Source organism: Cuculus canorus, chromosome 8 (genome assembly GCF_017976375.1).
Source record: "Cuculus canorus isolate bCucCan1 chromosome 8, bCucCan1.pri, whole genome shotgun sequence".
NCBI lineage: Eukaryota > Metazoa > Chordata > Aves > Cuculiformes > Cuculidae > Cuculus > Cuculus canorus.
In genome coordinates, this window is record NC_071408.1 from 10,313,660 (window position 1) to 10,332,476 (window position 18,817).

At 36.6% G+C, this 18,817-nt stretch overlaps 1 long non-coding RNA gene across 2 annotated transcripts in view; it reads left to right on the top strand.

The window, feature by feature from the left end:
• The window catches only part of LOC128852855 (uncharacterized), a 65,124-nt gene extending 47,183 nt beyond the window's left edge, over positions 1 to 17,941 (top strand). For both annotated transcript variants that reach the window (XR_008450945.1, XR_008450944.1), the window contains one exon: positions 13,486 to 17,941. This is a non-coding gene — a long non-coding RNA (uncharacterized LOC128852855). The remainder of the gene's footprint in view (positions 1 to 13,485) is intronic.
• Positions 17,942 to 18,817: the final 876 nt, after the last annotated feature.

Sequence of the window (18,817 nt, forward strand, 5' to 3'; positions counted from 1 at the left end):
CAGCATAATCTGTGAACCATTTTGCTGAGATTGTCCAGAGACTTCTTTCTAAGCTGTAAATTTTGATGCACATTTTTAATCATGTGCCTGACAGTTAAAACATTCTTAGTTTTCACTATTAAGTACATAAGCCTGAATCGAAAGAAATATCGAGAGCCATACTTCAGGAGGAAAGAAACTAAAACCAACCCCAAACCTAAAAAGACTTCACAACAGAAACGTCTGTCTCTGCATTCTGGTCCTGAAAAAAATATCTCTAATGCCTGACCTAGGAGAAGGAAAAGCTTTCTGATTATTTTTTATTCCAAACACAAGAAAACAGGAAACAATGTGAATAAGTGTGATGAACAAGGTAAACCTAAATAGAATTATATCTCAAGTGAATATCTGTGACAAGTTTAACAAGAAATTGTATAAACAGTGCACTGAGTTATCTTCAGTTTATAATTACCAACATGTCATAAGCCACAGACACAGTCCCATGTGATGCAATCTACATTGCCACAGTTCACAATAGAAGGATAGATCCTGAGGCTGTTATTTCCCTTTCCCCCTTCTTGCAGTGCATTTTTGCAACATATTTCTGAGTTTTATCATCTAGCTGGAAGCATGCTTCTCTTGCCAACTAGTATTCCCCAACAAATTCTTCGTCCTCCATGAAGAGAAAAAGTAGAACAGTATTGCAGTGGTGGAAGAAGCAGGGAAAGTGAAGGGAAGGGATACATAATTGGGCCACTCTATCAGACCTGTATCAGGCAGCATCCATCTTAATCAACTTAATCAATCTTCAACTGCACCTCATCATAAGCTATTGCACACCATGCCTCTCACAAGAATAGGCATGTCTTCCATGTTTCTGCACTCTCAGTTTCATTTTACATAAGCAACATTTGTTCTCCTTCATTGTCTCAAATTAACAAATAAAAAATTAAGTGAAAGTTAACCAGATTCATACTATGGAACATTTATACAATTTTTTTTTCCAAGCATCCCCAAAGGCATCTAAAGAAGAGTAACTAGATTATTTTCAATTATCTGATATTCTGAATAATAAACAAAAAATATCATCATAAAGTTTCAGTAATAATGCAGTCTAATAACTTACTCAAGCAGGTGAACACAGAGAAGGATGCTCAAAATACAGTTAACTCCTTCTAAAGGTAATTAGAAAGGAAAATCCCTTCTCAGAAAATCCCCAGGTAAAAAGGAAAATCCCCCTTTTTAAGACAGACTCCAGCTGGGATACTCAGAGTAGAAGAAATGTGCATAGCACTTTTTAAGGTTCAGCTCTGCAGATAAGCAATGATTAAGACTCCCAGACATTGGAGGTGGATCAAAACATTATCAAAATAAAGGTTATCAAAGAGTTTTGGGGTTTTGGTTGTTTGGGTTTTTTTTAAACACACAGGAGAAAAAAACTGCCTTGAAGGTCGTAGGTTGCTCCCACAAGTAATTCTCCATAATAACTGTAACACAAGAAGTCTATCTCAGAGCTGTTTCCCATTGCTTTAACTCCAGGAAAGAATTTTTAAGAGATACGGAGCCTTCTGTTTTCATCTGGGCCATCCAAGTGCATGCTGACAGAGTAATAAATAGAAATAAACTCTGAAGTTTGGTGCTTTTAGTGTGGCTTTGCTAAAAGCTAATTTGCATATTAAAAATCCTTCTGGGATGCTCAAATTCATATGCTAACATTTACAGCTATCAATATCACGTACATAAATTGCAGGTTCATACATTAGACATCTAGAATTAACAGATGAAGCTTAAAACCTTTGATAATGGAATCAGATTTGTGGCTCTGAGTTACCTGCTAAACCTCTTCATGGAGAACTATCTGGCTGTAGAACACGTCCTGCATATAGATTTCTTCACAATGCCATGTCACACATCACCTAGAAGCTGTCACATCAGCAGGAGGACCAACATCAAGTTAGGCCTGAGAAGACCGCAGAACATCCAGAAAAGAGTACATTAGCTTCTTCGTTAAGGACAAGGAGAGTCAACCAGATCTCAAATTGTTGCATCCATTTCCTAACTAGAAGGAGAGGGGAGGGAGGACAGAAAGCCATGAATGTAGCTTAGAGCAATGTAAGGACTAAAGAAATAACAAATATTGCAGTGATACGACCAGGAACTCTTTCCTGCAGTTTGTCCCTGAAAAGATTCCTCTCCCAGCTGATATGAACTTGCACTTTTACTCTCTTACTTCTCAAGGAATAGGTTATTCATCTAAGCATGGAAGGCCTAGATTCAAATTCCAGCTTCATCAGTGGGATTTTGAACCCAAATCCCTCCCCACTAACTCCGAACAGATATTCTGATTGACTGACACCCTCAAATGCCTCCTCAATAAGCTTTCAGAATCTGCAAAACTAGATATTCAGTTGGCAATAGAGAATATGCTCATTGAGACACCAACTTCTCTCTTCTTTGGGATTGTTCCAACAACTGCTTCTAAGAGCAGAAAGCATAGGGAAGTGAGCCATGTTCTCCTTCATCCTATTGTGCAAGACGTGCTGAAGTGAGGCCTGCAGGGCACTTCTGCAGAGTGATGATCAGCACTAGCCTGGCTGGAACAATGGGGAATTCATCTGGCAGATATTTTGGTGGCCAGAGGCATTGGGCACCTTCATAGTAAGGCAGGCACTGAATAAGGTGTTTTGAGAGTTCAGATGTTGAGTTTAGGTACTATGTGCTAGTTAAGAACCTAATCCAGCTATGGAAGATATTTAAGCAAAATAATACAGCTTCATCTGGTTTACATTAGGCTAATTTTGTCATGATTACCTTAAATGCCTACTAAAAATTATTTGCATATTTTAAGAGTGATTGGAAAATTCATTCTACTCTTACACAATCAAAAGACTCTCAGTACTTTTGGGAAGATCCTTGGATATTATAAAAACTGGATATGTCCTGAAGACACATTTAAAACTGTGAAAAGGATTTGTTCCATATTAGCTTCTGCATTACTTTTTCTGATTTTAGTTTCTATATTACATCATTTTAATTTTCTGTACGCCAACTCTTTACAGACATCATGCAAAAGGTGAGGGCAGCTGTAGGTACTTGCTTGTAGGTACTCTGCTGTTTGGCATTTGGTGTTGATATTCAGACTTTTTGGCAGCAAAACATTTTGTTTAAAACAGAAGAATTTCTAAATCCACTCAACTTAAGTTCTTCACTTGGCAAGTGAAGAACTGAATGACAAATGCCACATAGCTGAGCTTAAAGGCATTCCACGTAATACAAGATACTAAAAGGAAACAAAATAGGACCTTGCTACCATTGAAGACCAGAGACCAGTTTAACTCATTAACTATGCAGGATGACAAGACATTTTTTGTGTAACAGCAACTTCAGATGGCTTTTTTAAATCCTGCCATCTTTTCACTGAAGAACAGAAGATTAGACTTCTACAGGCTCTGAGAGACAGGGTGTGGAGCCAGCAGAAATATTTAGCATAGAGTGACTGATTTCTGGCACTGTCTAGTTTTTCTGCATTGGGAATCTGGCAGCCTGGTAGGTGCTTTTCAAACATGCTGATTGAATAGTTGATACTAGGCTCAAAACAGCACAGGAAATAATGAGAAAGAGTAAGTCTCAAGTCCTAAAACTATGGGGACTGGGGAGGGAGGAGGTGCTGGTTGGTTTGGGTTGGTTTGGTTCGGTTCAGTTTGGTTTGGTTTGGTTTTTAACAAAAAATAAGATAGTGGGGGGAAAAATCCTGGGCAGAATGCCAAGGACATTTTTCATCATTCAGCTTCTGACTATGTGTCTCTGACAAGCATCTAATATCAAATGCTTTAAGCACAAAGAAGCCATAATGCAAGAAATACTGTTAGTTCATAATTTTCATGAGACATAACATAATCTGCAACATACAGATTTTTTACCAATAAAACTATCCCTATTTCCATTCAGAATTGTAAAACTCCAAGTCTTTGTGATTATAAAGAGAGAATTTGTACTAATTCAATACACTTACAAGGAATTTTGAACTATAGAATCTCCACTTACCACCAGACCTGCATGAAAAACTGATGATTGTTTGAGAACAGCAGCCATGTTTTATTTCAGAATGTCAAAACTGAACCAGTTGATGAGATGTACATGCTTTGAACGCTTGCACACCATAAAACTTTACAGAAACATCAGTATGAAAACATGTTTACAGACTTACACCCTGTGAAACCAGAAAGGAAAATAAATAAGCTTAGTTTGTGCCCTAAATTGGGGAGGAAATGGTGGAGAAAGAGTAAAAAAGAAATAAAAATCTTTTTGGACTGTATCAGGTGAGCAAGCATACTTTCATCAGTTTGGAAATTTTGTTCAATTTGCAGAGTGGAACTTTCTTTCCATTTGTCTGAAATAACCTGGAATGTACTTTAGAAGCTAATCCCTTCACATCTGATTTACTCAACATAGGCTCAATCAAAGCAACGATTCTAAAATTCATGACCAACTCAAAGCACTTTTTCATTTGCTTGGTCTCTTCAACTACATGCATGCACAGCTACTGGAAGAGAAAATAAGTTATATTTACACACAATTAATACATATAAGTTTCTAAATGGAACACAGTTACATGCTTTTTCCTATAATCCACTTGAAGTGATATTTCTTAGCCTCTCCCTTAGCATCTTGGTTCAACATCCTCCACGTGAATAGGCATGTTATCTCAGTAAAGTAAAGGCACGTTATTCTGCTACTGACACATTCATAATCAGCCTTTGTGTTTTGTGATTTCATGCAATAACTGATGAGTAAGTGCAACGGAGACATAGCTGCCTATTTATCTAACTGTATTTCAAAGGTTGTCCTTTAAAGAAGAGTCTTAAATTCTTTTCTCCCTAGATATATAGGGAGTTTTAGACTACACATTTTACACTTCTTTTGAAGTGTGAAGGACATCTATTTTCCACGGCAAAGGGATAGCTGTTGTCTGACCATTAACAAGTCAATATTCAATGTGGCATGAAGGAGTATCAAAGTGGGAAGGAAATTCAAGATTTAGATCTCTGTAAGAACTCAAATAAACCAAATCTGAACTGCAGGCAAATTCCAAACTGAAGCTTGAAACTACTCCTAAAGTCAGCACCTGTTATTTGAAGACACATTAAGTTCATTGAATGATTATAGATCAAAATGGAAGATCAAGTAAAACAAAATTAGGTAATGGGAACAGACCAGAGAACATGTTCATAAAGGGGAAAATAAAATTGAGGCATCTGTTAACAGCATATATCTTGGGTGTCTGTTAACAGTTTTATGTTCAGTTACATGTTATTGAGTTGTAATACTTCAAAATGTTAGTGTCTACATAATTTGGAGGAGTCGCATGTACTAGAATTAAGGAATCTCAGGCTAATGCATGCTGTTCATTCCAAAAGATACTTTGCATTGAATTTAACACATTTCTATGTTATTCTTGCACTCAGATTGCCCTTTTCAGCGCTGCACAAAAGAAAGCACTGGAATTTTTAGCAGAAATTCCACTGAGAGTTAAGGGAAGGTATCTTTCAAAATCCCTTGGTCCTTTGAAAATTCCATATATACATTTCAGGATAATATTTCTTTTGAAATGTATGGAAGGTAATTTTCTAGAAGGTAGTAAAGAACTTTCACTAAGGCCACTTCCCTTCTTATTGTATGTGTGGCTATCCTGAAGCACGGTGGCTTGCACACACGTAAACACACACATGCCTACGCACAAGTTCTTGGCTGCCTTTGTTTGTGCCCATTTGTTTTATTGTCAGTGTGTCCCATCTGAAACTGTCTGCCTCGTAGATCCTCAAGATGAACGCGATCATGGGTTTTATTGAAGATATTATTGCATTGCTCATGTCCTTTTTCTAGAGGGCAGCTCTGCTCTCTTCTTCCACGTGATGTCGGATTTTTTGTCATGCACATATGCAAACCTCCCCTCAAAAAAGTCAGATGTGACCTTCCTCCCTATTGTATTCTCATGCACCAAAAAATAAGTTGTAAACTTATTTCCTCCTCTCAAAAAAAAAAATAAATAAAAAGGAAAACCCACATTAAGCACATAGTGAGTCAGAAGACTCTTACACTATGTGGGTAATCCAATATAATGATAAATTAATGAATAAGACTCCAATCCTAACCTTCAGGTACCCAAAATAGGTACTTGAGAATAAGCATTGGAAAGAAGGCAAAGAACAGAGGAGATGGGAAAACTGTTAAAAATATTGTAGAAATGGGGTACTGCTACCCTTATTTTTGATATTCAGGAAGAGTTTGTCATGACTACAGTAGCCCACTCCGTTTTTGCACTGAATAATTCCCAGTATTTCTGTATCATCACACCTAAGATACTCATACTGAAGACTTTCTAATCTTGCAAGTGTGGGTAGAAAGAAAAGAGAGCAAAAAATACCAATTAGGTTTCCCCCTCCCCTTTACCTTCATGTTACTGAATGGTAATTATCTCTCCAAATACTTGAGGAATTCACTGCCCCTACAATAGAGGGAGGAGAAAACTGAAAGGAGGCTACTGATTTGGATATGCATCATAAGTTATTGTTTCTTTTTATAATTTTAAAAAATATTTATATGTATATTTCTCAAACTGGGGGGGGGGGGAGTCAAAATTGCGATTACAGAAAAATAAGTGACCAGGAATTGTAATAGGGTTATTGCCTTGTTAAACGGATTTTATATATTTGAGTAGAATCTAGACCTCAGAAACCGTTTGTCTTCATTTTTCTTCCAGTTTTTGCCCTGGGAGAGGTGGGTTAAATTGCTGAGCATTGTAGCTGCTCTTTATTCTTCTTCCTCACTTCACTGTGTCTTACATTATATTAACAGTACTGTGAACAGCATATGGCAATAATACTGAGCTGTTACACAAGACACACAGACTAGATCCTCATATACCAATTAAGCATGATCCACATTTCACAACACGAAAAATAAGTTCCAGAGACATGAACAAACTGGTTATATCCTTTCTTTGGTCAAATTATATTCTTCCTTCCATGCTATTCACTGATTTATTTCTTCCCCAGTGTCACATTCTGTCTCCCACAGCTTTCAGGGACATTATTTGGAACCTTTAACCAGTTTCAATCAATTGGATGAGGTCAGCGATCACATCCATGGGTCCATCAAGATTAAAACATGTTTATCCCAAGTCCAAGTGCAGTGCCCTATTCAGACAGCTATGCTGCCTGCTAGTTACCAGGTTGAACTGAAAACAAAAGTTATATTAAAAGACAGCAGGATCATTATTTGTCCCTTCTGCCCCCCTCCTCAAGTGCCAGAGGTCATTTTCCACAACAAAAATGAAAGCCCTTCTCGGAAGTGTTTTTGTGCTAAACAGCAGTGGTTAATTTCTTGCAACTAATTAGTTATTCAAGTGAAAGTATAATGATCCTCCAACATGATTGAAAGTGCTTCAACTGAGTTTCCTGCTAACAGCATACTTCTAGAAAAGATGCAATAAATCAGCAGGGTTATGGAAATCTTTAAACAAAGCAAGACTACGACAGGAACCCATTAAAGATATAACCATGTAATATTTATGTACCTAGCAGACTTGTGCTTTTAACCTAGCACTTTCAGCTATAGCTTTTTAGCACCTAGGTCATATTCGCTAAGAATGAAATTCACCCTATCTGCTAAAAGCTAGCATAATGTCTTTGCATTATGTATTTGGAATATAGAGTTCCCACAAGACTTAATTGATGGAGCCTTCCCACTGAATGGAATTTCTAAAGAAAAATATAAATAGGACACCTTTAAGCTGCACAGAAATTTTAATCTGTGAGCCTCAAACTCCCTGATTATCCTTAGCAAGAAAATCAGTAGGTACCTAAACAAGAAAGGTTTCATAAATCCAAGGGGGTATTGATGCAGAAATAAAACTTCTAATGATAGCCAATGTCACCTATGATTGTTCAGATCATGATCTGTTGATTAAGAGTGGTTACTGAGATGGTAACAGTGGATCTCCAGAGATTTTTAAACACGGTATTGACTGCATAAAATGCACTTACACCAAAAACTATTCATTCATTGCAGGTTAGGTATTTAAATGTATTAGGTACTGTGGAAGGAAGACTCTGTTGTGTAGAAATATAATTTGGTTATGATAGTGCCTTCTGAATGCTACAGATATACAAATCTGATCCCTTCAAATCTCCAAAATGAAGAGACATTTCCCTCTCTTCCATCACATTAAGCTGTGTCTGCATGTGTGTTTATGTGTATTTTTAAAACACGGGCAAAATCCTGTGAAGCACAGGGAATGATTTAACAATCCCCTTTTAGTTCAGCTATTCATGTTTTCCCTCATTCTATTCACTCATTTACTTCATTGCCAATCTCCCAGTCAGTCTTCCCACATGTTTAAGCAGAATTTGGATTCACAAACCAGTTTCACTTGGGATCCCAAACATAACTTCCTAGCTTACCCTTCCTTACTGCAGCAGATGGCTGCAAAAATAGAAACCCCACTGCTGTGGGGCTGGGAAAGGGAATCTTAGGGAAAGGGTGTAGGAAATACAGCTTCCTGGGACTCTGGGAGGTAGGAGGATTGGCCCCTTCCCAATAAAAGCATCTTTGCTTTCTCTGTAGGTTATTGGGCCAATAACCACTTTCAAATCTCACTTTCTGTTGGAAAAATAAATTAGGAGTCCAGCTTAATTTTATCAATAGAAAGTTTAAAGTGGTCACAGGAGCACAAAGAGAGTTCCAAAGGGCAGCTGAGCTGAACAGGAAGGTGGAAGAGGATGCTGAGAGTGCCACAAATATATGGGCAGATTAAAAACATTAAGGGGTTCATCGTTTTTCAACAATAAACATAAGGCTGTTAAAATAGTTCTTGTAATCTAGTATCTATTCATTGTGGGATTTTTCTTCTTTAGAAGAATATATTACTTAAAAATACTCTTGCCAGGGAAGAAAATAAGTAATTTGTGTGTGTTTGTCTTCATAAAAAAAGCAAGAGAAAACAGTAAACTATCTAGGCATTTCTTTCCTGCATACATGGAATTATGGATCAAATTTATGCTGTAAATCATTGGATCCAGTACAAGTAATTGTACTGCAATAGGTTTTGCTATGCTAGATATTTAAACTGTGTGTCCAGTCCTTCAAAGCCTGAGCTTATTCTGTGTTCAAAGCTTTGCAGAGTTGAGTCAATAGAGTATTTGTTCTGAATGGTTGTTCCTAGATAACAGTAACAAAAATCCAAAACTTGTTTACATCATTTAACATGCCTAAAAGCTTAGCTCAAGACACTAGAAAAACCCACCAAGTAAGCAGAAAAATGCAATTGTTTAGAATGATCTCTGCTACTGAAAATAAGAAGTTACACCATTAAAAGGCAAAAAGAATGTTTTATAAAGTCTGAGCCAAAAACTGTTTTGTTTTTAAACTGAAGAAATGACTGGCATAAAATGATTTCAGGGAATTTCCTCTTTTCCCTGAAGATAGTCATGGGCCCTTCTGTTACCCCAGACTGCACACACGAGAAAATGCAAGGCATGCCTGAGTTGTGAGTCCTAAGCAGTAGCCTTTATTTATCAGAGCACAAAGAATGTGTGATGGAGAGTCAAAATGAAGCAAATCTGGCAATTCCACCAATCCTATGAAAGCTTTGTTCCCATTTGAGCTGTAACCTCAGCTCTAAGGCAAACATTACTTCAGCTGTTTAGCAAGTGCCTCTCTACTATTTTCTTAACTTGTATTAGTGTCTGAAGAACAAGATTTCACCAACATTTACACAAAGAAATCCATGGAGTGTTCAACATACTCTGGAACTGTATTTATGGCCTAACTTCTACAAAATACGGTGATATTTTTAGGACCAAAGATGAAGCATAATCTCTCATCTGTTTCAAATTACGCATTAGAAATACTAAATATGTTAGCAACAAATAGATCTGCATACAGAAATTTCACTAAGGAAAAAAAGCAAGAATGCCAAAATACAATTAGAGTAAAGGAAATAATGCAAACAAGAAATTATTTAACATCCTTACATTTTCAGAACCACAGTTCTAACTGAATGCTCCCTGCTTTTACTTAGTATCCAGCACTGTGTAACAAACAGTATTTGAAAAAGTATACTTTTTAATATCTCCATGCTACATATGAAGATCCTGATACTTAATCTGGAAGCAGACAGAACTCAAAAAGGTGCCTCTTTTCCAGTGAAGACATGATTTCCCCTCTAAAGGCCTGGGGCAATATGCCTCAAATGCTAATAGCCTGGGCTGTGCCCAATAGCCCTATATTGTTTATATAGCACTTCACATGTTCAAAGCACTATGAGATATCAGCCATCACTACGCTTTTACGAGGCTGTATTAGAGTTTAAACATTAGAGTTTAAATTACTTGCTCTTGATCAAAAGAAACTTTGTGCAGCAGGACCATAATTATTTGAATTTGGCATTTCTCACAGTCCATTCCTATGGTGATAAGAAGAGGGGGTTGGGATACTGCACCCTCTTCTGACAGTGAGATACAGACACATGGAGAATCCCTAAGCTAACTTGCACTCAAATGACACCCTTTCTGGTAACTTCTAAAAAAAATAATTAAAAATCAGAAACACAAATTAAACAAGATGTTTTAAAAGCTCCCAAATATGTTTTTTTTCTGAATATACGTATTTCATATAGTCAATGTGAAGAACATAAAAGACAACATAAAGAAAATACTGAAATACTTCAGCAATCCTAAGTGGGGATCCTTATTCATTCTGAAGTAGTTTGGGGTTTTTAAAACAAAGATTAGTAGACAACTTAAGAGAAACAAGCTCATTTTCTGCAGGTAATGAATGACAATCTACTGTCTAACACTTGACTACAGTAGGACTCAATAATTTTTAGAAATATAGAATATTTTACTCTCCATTTTTGTAAATACTTTCATTCTGAAAATTCAGTTGCTATGCAGACACTTACAGGTCTAATCTCAAAATATCGGCTCTCCATTCCCATAGAATAAGTACAAAGACAAATGAGATGTTGAAAACCAATCAATGAATCCACAGTCTGAGACAACCAAATAAATGCTTGCCATGAATGCTAAACAGGGTACATCCTGAAGATTCTTCTCTCTAAAGCTGGAAACTCTTCATGTAAAAATACTAACACTGAGACTGAAGAAAGAAAGGTTAAGAAAATTATTATCCTTTGCCTTTGCCTGCAGCACCCATCCTATCATGCAATATTATCTTTCCCACATCTTACATTAACTTGTACTCAGTCTTGTTTTCCACATGTACCATATGTTTTCTGAGCAGAGCTTCACAGTTATTGGCCTTCGAATCTTGCCTGCAGGATCACATGGGAAACAGATCATACTACTACGACAAAAATGTAGACTGCTACACACAATCCAGATTCATCAAATAAGAAAAGAATGCCCATTTAAAGCTACCATGGGAAGGATGAGAATAAGAAATTCCCTTCAAAGCCAACAATGAGTACAGAGAATTGCTAACAGAACCTCTTGTGATTTCACTGAAATGATCATATTGCTCTTAATATTTAGGCCATCTATCATACAACTTCCATTTGACATCTTTTGGGTATAGGCCACATGGAACTCTACTCCAGTCTGTGTTTGCAATTTCTACTGTTTTGACCTTCATTGCCTGAAGAGTTAAGTTAACGAAATGTTTGCTAAAATATTAAATTTTAAGCATAACATCAGTAGGGAGTATTACTTCATGGATGTTGATGTAAAAACCAGTTACCATATTCCATCTACTGATCTAAAGAACAGATGTTTGCATATGATTTATGGAGACTGAAATATGTGTGTATCTTCCATAAATAGTAATGTCTTCCTGTTACAAAGAGTGGAGAATCCAAAGGGCTAGGAAACTGCAAGCAGCATTAGAATTTATTCACCAGTTTCTTGGCTTTTAAAAAAAAGCAAAGCTTATAGACCAAGTGTCTCAATCCTGTCTGTTGACAATTTGACAATTTGAAACAGGACTAACAACATGAAGTAATAAATTGCAGCCAGGCTCAATAGGTCAGAGAGACAAGTCTGCTTAGAGCACATGAATGCAACTATGATTTATTAAATGAGAATAACAATTTATACTGATGAGGTACCATAAGTCTAACGTGTTCAGAAAAAAACCCAATATTGCCTGGGCTATTTTTACATTACACTGTTTGGAAGTGTCTTTAATATCAACATTTAAAAAAATACTAATTACTAATTGGGTAAAATTCTAATAGCCAAAACATAGTTTTGAACTTTGCAATTAAGTTATTTCAGGAAGTGCAATTAAATATTTGATTGGACTAATATCATTGCTGCTCATCATATTTGTTCTGTTCCTAAATTAGCTTGGCTAATCAGCATACCACCTTATAGCCTGTGCAGTAGACATGTAATATTATCTGATGGATTTAATTTCAAGAGCACGGTCAAATTTTGGAAGGCAGACTTACTGAAATACTTAGTCAAAGGCTACAAGCACATGAACTAAAATACTTGGAGATGTCCTGGTTTCTGGGTCAGTAGAACTTTGATAGGACTCAGTGAACTGCAGATTGCTCTGTGATGGCTGTGCATGTCAAAAAAGTTTTAATTTCATTTACAAAGAGGTTTTGTGGTTATTATTTCAGATCAAAATGTGTTTTCTGGTGTGCCAAGATGTTTTTCCCCTTCATTTCATGAGCAATAACCAGGATGACTATGAACAACTTTAGATTACTTCGTATCATAATGTACAAAAAAGCAGCCTTGTAGAACACAGAATTTAAACAAGGCAATCACAATTTTCCCTCCTGTCTCAGGCTGGCATGCACTAGTGCTTCAAAATGTTATGCAGCTGCTACTTTTCTCCAGAGATGGCTGTACTCCAGTAAATGGTGAAGTAACCCCTAAAACATCCTTTTTTTCCCCCCCCAGCAGAGGTTAACAAAGATATTCCTATAGATTGAAGGCAACCTGAAAACACTGTGATAGTCTAGTTGGATTTCTTGAAAGACACTGGTTTTAGAATTAGTGCATTAGCAATTAGGAGCTGACGCTCTACTCCAACACTCTGCAGAAACCACTGCAGTTAGTGTCTGTAGAACACAGTGAGAGTCTTAGATTACAATGAAGGTTGTTGGATTCTGTTCTTGTAGTTTTTAAGACAACAGAAGAAATGAACACTTTTCGTTTTGTCAGACAAAGGACTTTCTCCTGATAGCTGCACAGAGTTTTTGCTTTCAGCATATAACTTAAGGTCATCCAAGAATAAATTGAAGCTCTAATAACTACAGTCAGCTGGATTTAATTTCTTTTGGCGGAAGTACAACAGCGTCAATATTTATTGAGATTTAGTATCACTGCTAATTTATTGCAGGTAAAATGTCAATATAACATGAAAATTTGTTATTTGAGAACAGTGTAATAAAAAGAATGAACACGTAACACAAAAAATAGGAAAGGTCATAAGAACTGATAACTGTTCATTTTACTTTTTTTTTTCCAGATGAGCATCCATATGCCAGCTGGTGTAAATGCAGATCCCACTGATGTCAATGGAGCTGTGTCAATTTACACAAGTTGAGAATCTGATATCAAGTGTGTTAGTGGAATTTTTAGACACTGCCATTAGCATTCACTTTTGCAACACAATTAAAAACACATCCGTGCATTACATTTCTTCCTGTCCCCAAGTGTGTCACCGAAAGCCTGTTGACAGACTGTGGAAGTGGGCAAGTGGGAGGTAGAAGTAGCCTACAACTGTATCCATGAAATAACTTTGCAATATGGATATTAAGAGTACTGTTCTGTTTTCTTCCCTTTATACAAACATATATTTACCTTCAAAAAGACTTAGCTCCGCCTTCCAGCTGCAATTCAGTGCCAGTAAAAAAAAAAAAGTCGCTGTAAACCATGCAGAGCATCTACCATATAAATATGTTAAAATACTATTGTAATCAGTGTACAATCTGAATAGACTGGTTTAATGCATCATTAGGGAAATTATCTAAAATCATAAGAAACCCCGCAAACCTGAGATCTGTGTATTCACCTAGGTATTTATTCGCAAGCAGTCTCACTGCTGTACAAGCAGTAAGATTGTTAGAAGTACTAAAACAACTGTTTGAAGCAGACTGCAAGCCAGACCCGTCTGTGAGCTACCATTAATATTTCATCAACCGTTTATGAGGGGGAGGGAGAAAGAAGAAAGGAAGGCAATAAGCAGGGCAGAGTAGTACTTCACAGCTCTAGCCACCATTTCCAAGTAGGGAGTGAGAGCTTTTATTACTGTTTTACATAAGGCAGCTGTTCAACATGAGTGTACTGTGTAACAGTTGCTAGTATTAACCAGTACAATGAAGTTGAGCACTAGTCTTTAGATTCAAGATACCAAGGTCAAAATGGGAAAGCTAACTAATGAGAACCAAAGATGCAGTTCATGTAGCATTGAAGCGACTGTCTGTTCAGCATAACACCCATATCTTCAATTTAGGTCAGGCCATGAAGAGAGGGAAAAGGACTGAAGATGAGATGCTCTACTTCACACAGTTGCCCTCTGGAAGGAATGGCAAAGGCAGTCACTTAAATTAAGTACAGGTCATCAGACAAGATACCTAATCTATTCCTAAGACCGGCAGCTCCAGCAGTCCAAGTCCCTATGGCCTTTACAGCGACACAACGAACTATTTCCTCATGTACCTCTGTCAATTCATGTTAGGTTCCAATGTTTTTAAAGCAATATTTCATGTATACCATGACCCTATTGCTCATACAAAGGAAAACACTTTAGTTTATTTATGACCTACTAACCTTAAATGAAAAAAAAAAACCATACATCCAATATGAATGTTCACATAAGCCTGCAGATCTGAAGTAAAACTTAAAAAAGCTGGCATTTGTAGCAGCAAGCTAAGCCCTGTAAGAGATTTTAAAAAAATGAAAACCAGATGAGAGAATATGAAAGCATTTTTACCCTGCATAACCTGCACACATCAGGAATCGGGGTTGGAGCTCAGGAACACTTTTTTGTGGTTTTGTACTTACAAGTTTCATCCCATTTCTACAGAGGCTAGGTATCCAAAGAAAGACTGAGATTTTTTCATTATGGGGGTGGGAAGAGCATGACAATAACCTGTGAAAGTAATTCCTTCTATGATGCAATCCACCCAGCTGCAATCTCTATATAGTTCCTCTCCTTCTCCTATCCCTCTCCCTAACTGCCAGGTGTCAGCCAAGCAAGACCTTGTATTGAAATGTGAAGAGAGAGATGGAAGTGGGAATTAAGAACATGGGAATGGGTACTGAAAAGAATGGCACACCGAAAGTGAGCATATAATAGGGAGGATGTTAAACGTGAGTGACCCTAAAACATAAAGTCTATTCATTTGGCTAGAACGATATTGCACAGAAGCAGATGCAGAAAAGACTACTGAGTTGGAAAGTCATTCTCTCATCCCTCAAGCTGGTGTAAAGAACTCCTTTTGTAACATCCACAGAATTTTACTGTAGAAGAGTCAGTACAAATAAAAGGAGAAAAAAAAAAGAAAGAAATTGAACTTCAGAGCTGAAATATGAAGTATCAACAGCAAATATCCTGTATTGCTGTATTGGGGAAAAAAAAAGACGGCCATATTTTGTTAGAATTCAGAGATATTCACAGTCACAGTTGCCTTCCTAAACAAAGCACATGTAATCTACCATAAAGGAGAAAATGAGTTGATTTAATTCCTTTTCCCCAATAGGCTGCATTAACGACTCTTTGTCTTTTAGATATATTTAAGAGAAAATACATTTGAGTTAAATGACGTAATAAATACCTCTATATGCAGAGCAATTAATTGAAAAAAGCAGCTAGGACAAAGTCCTTGTCATGGTGTTTGCTTATAAAATAGATACAGGCAGCACAGTTTTGAATTGCAGTATTTTGGTGCTTATTTCCTTTATTGAAGTACAAACAATTTTAACAAAAACCTGCAACATTTATAAAGACTTTTAAAACAACCAGAAATGGATGAGAACTAATATACAATGTATTTTAACAAAGGACAAGGTAAACAAACAGCAATTTTTAGAATCCAATAATTTCAGTCCAGCAAGGTAAGAGTGGACCTAGCAAAAGAGAATCCAGACCAGCTGAGCTGCAAGACCACCTTCTCAGGAGAACTCTGCTCACAAATGCAAATAAGGTAAAATTCCTAGGTTATCATTTTTTGCCTTCTGATCCAGCCTCTAAAACCCTTCCCATACAACATAAGAATTGCAACGCTAAAGTAAGTTTTTTAAATATTTATTTTAACATATGAGGATGATCGAGTTGGAAAGATCCAAAGATTGGAAATAAGTATTGTGCTACTGTGGAAATTTTTAAGTATAAGCACTTTACAGTGTGACAATCAGGTTCTGGATATGGACAGCATGCTGCCAACTAAAAAAAAAAAAAACATGAAAAGAAATTTAGGTCATCAATGCTTGATGTACATTCACCTTTTTTCCTTCTGAAAACTCTCATAACACATTCTGTGTTTATGACAATTTGTAAGGAAAAAAGGCCTTCTGTTTCTGAAAGGTTTATTGAGAAATTAAGCATTCTTAAAAGAAAATGTAGTTTCCGTCAGTCCTAAGCAAGTTTAAATCCATTTTAACCGTATCAGCAGAAGAAATTTTACTCAATTGGGCAATCTATAATTGGAAACACCTATTCATAAATCTCTTGGCCGGCTCTTTTCACATATGGGATGTTGTGTTTTGGTTTGCTATGAAGTTCAGTTTTGAGAAAAAACATCAACACTAATCCACTTGTAACTGGATCCCCAGCCTCCATCCTTAAAGCCTGAGTAAGTAAAGTATCTTTTCTTTTCATAGAAAGAAATTTGGAAAAATGCCAGCTCACTGTACGAAGGCTGCAATAAGATGGGCAGAGAAGGGTGTTGGTGTCGGTAAGAGAAAAATGACTGAAGTTTCATCATCTGTATGATTAAAATCACTGTGTGAATTTTGATTTCCCCCCCTCCTTTCAGACATTCAGACATTTGGCAGGATGCTGCCAAATCAATGGAGTTCTGTTGTAGTGGTTGCTTCAGTGAACATTCAACGCTGTCGGTGAGTTTGGAATTAAAGTGAAAACCATCGACCGTTGATTGTACCCTCCAGCTAACCATCCTCCTCCTTACTTCATGCTTTCAGGCCTTAACAGCGAAGATAGCAACCTTACCACCACACGATGTTTCTCCCTCACTCTGCCAAGCGTTACAAAAAAAGGTCACAATCAACATTCATTGCTGTCGGTGGGTTTAACTATGTGGACAAGCTCACTGAACAATGAATGCAACTGTGGCCCCACATTTTACTGTCGTCATTAAGAGGAACATCAGCTCTGAAAGTGGTAGTCGGAAGCAAACACCTCTTACAGGCTACGTTTTTCTGCTCAAAAAGTAGTTGGGGATATTTAATTTTTGCTTGCTTGTTTTAAACTCTGTTTAAGCTAGCTGACTAGAAAAAAAAATCACTGCATTTTTGTAGAATGTGCCTTCTCAGGGTTCAGCATCACTGAAATCATAAAAATTCTTATTCATTATGCATGTTGAACTTTGTTTATATACAGTCCTAAGGATTCTGACTATAGGTGGAAATAATACTTAAATCTCATTTTTAATTGTTGTGGAATAGTTCAAAAATTTATTCTCTATTTGTCATAACAAATACAAATGGGAGCCATAGTTGAAAGATATGGATAAAATGTTAAACAAAGCATTAATTAATTTTACATGAAACTGATTTCAAACACCTAAATAATCACTATTAGACAGCAAATAATATTACATTTGCCTATCGAAGATAACAGAGAAATGTATATCTAGTAATAATAATGGAATAGTAGTTAAATTGTAAAATAACTGTAAACTTTGGGCACCTATGTCATCTTCTCAGTAATGCTGATAGTAAAAAGAAAATAAAAGTGTAAATAAAGCTCACAACTTTGTCCTTATTTCATTACAACACTTTATTAACCTTAACAGACACACAGAAGGACCAGTCTCCACATCTCACATCGCACAGACATCCAAGGTAAGATCAGCCTTTACACTTAATGCAACCCAGATATTCTGCAGTAGGAATTGCTTCCAGAAGTTAGTTAATTCCACAATGTTCATGTTTTTTTCCTCATCAGAAAGGAGGGTCCATTAACAATATTTTAGTAGGATTATTTACTAAGTTTCCTCAGCACATCAGTTATACAACACTTGTGTACTGCGCAATTTCTCAAGGTACTGAATCAATTTCTCAAAGAGAGCCACACTAACAAATCAAATCCTGGAATGGTTTGGTCATTATTTGAAAGTGATGTTTGGGAAGATTATATTTTTTTTGTTGTAATATTTACTAGACAAGAACTCACAGCATCTGTTGCACACTAGATATTATTGTGATCAGAGGCAGCCGAGTTAAATATTAAAAGGAAGGGTTGCTATGGCAGTATGACTTCTCGGCAACACTGTTCAGAGATAAGCCTGTATCTTTAAGTTTACTCATCTCTACAAAAATGGGAGCTTGAATTACTACCAACTTATATTCACAGATATATAAAGATCATATTAAAAGCAGGACTCAGATGTATATATTCTATCTGGAAGGAGAAACTTTTGAATAAGGAGGTAGGTAGTATGTTCCTGCAACACTATGCATCAAAGTTTCTTGCTAGAAACCAAAAATCAGGTCTTGTTTCTGCAATATATTTATTAATGTTACAGTTGTGTTACATTTTTTTAATAGAGATAATACTTGCTTAATAGAAGATTCTGGAATGTGGCGACACTGGAAATAACCAGCATCCTGGGGTG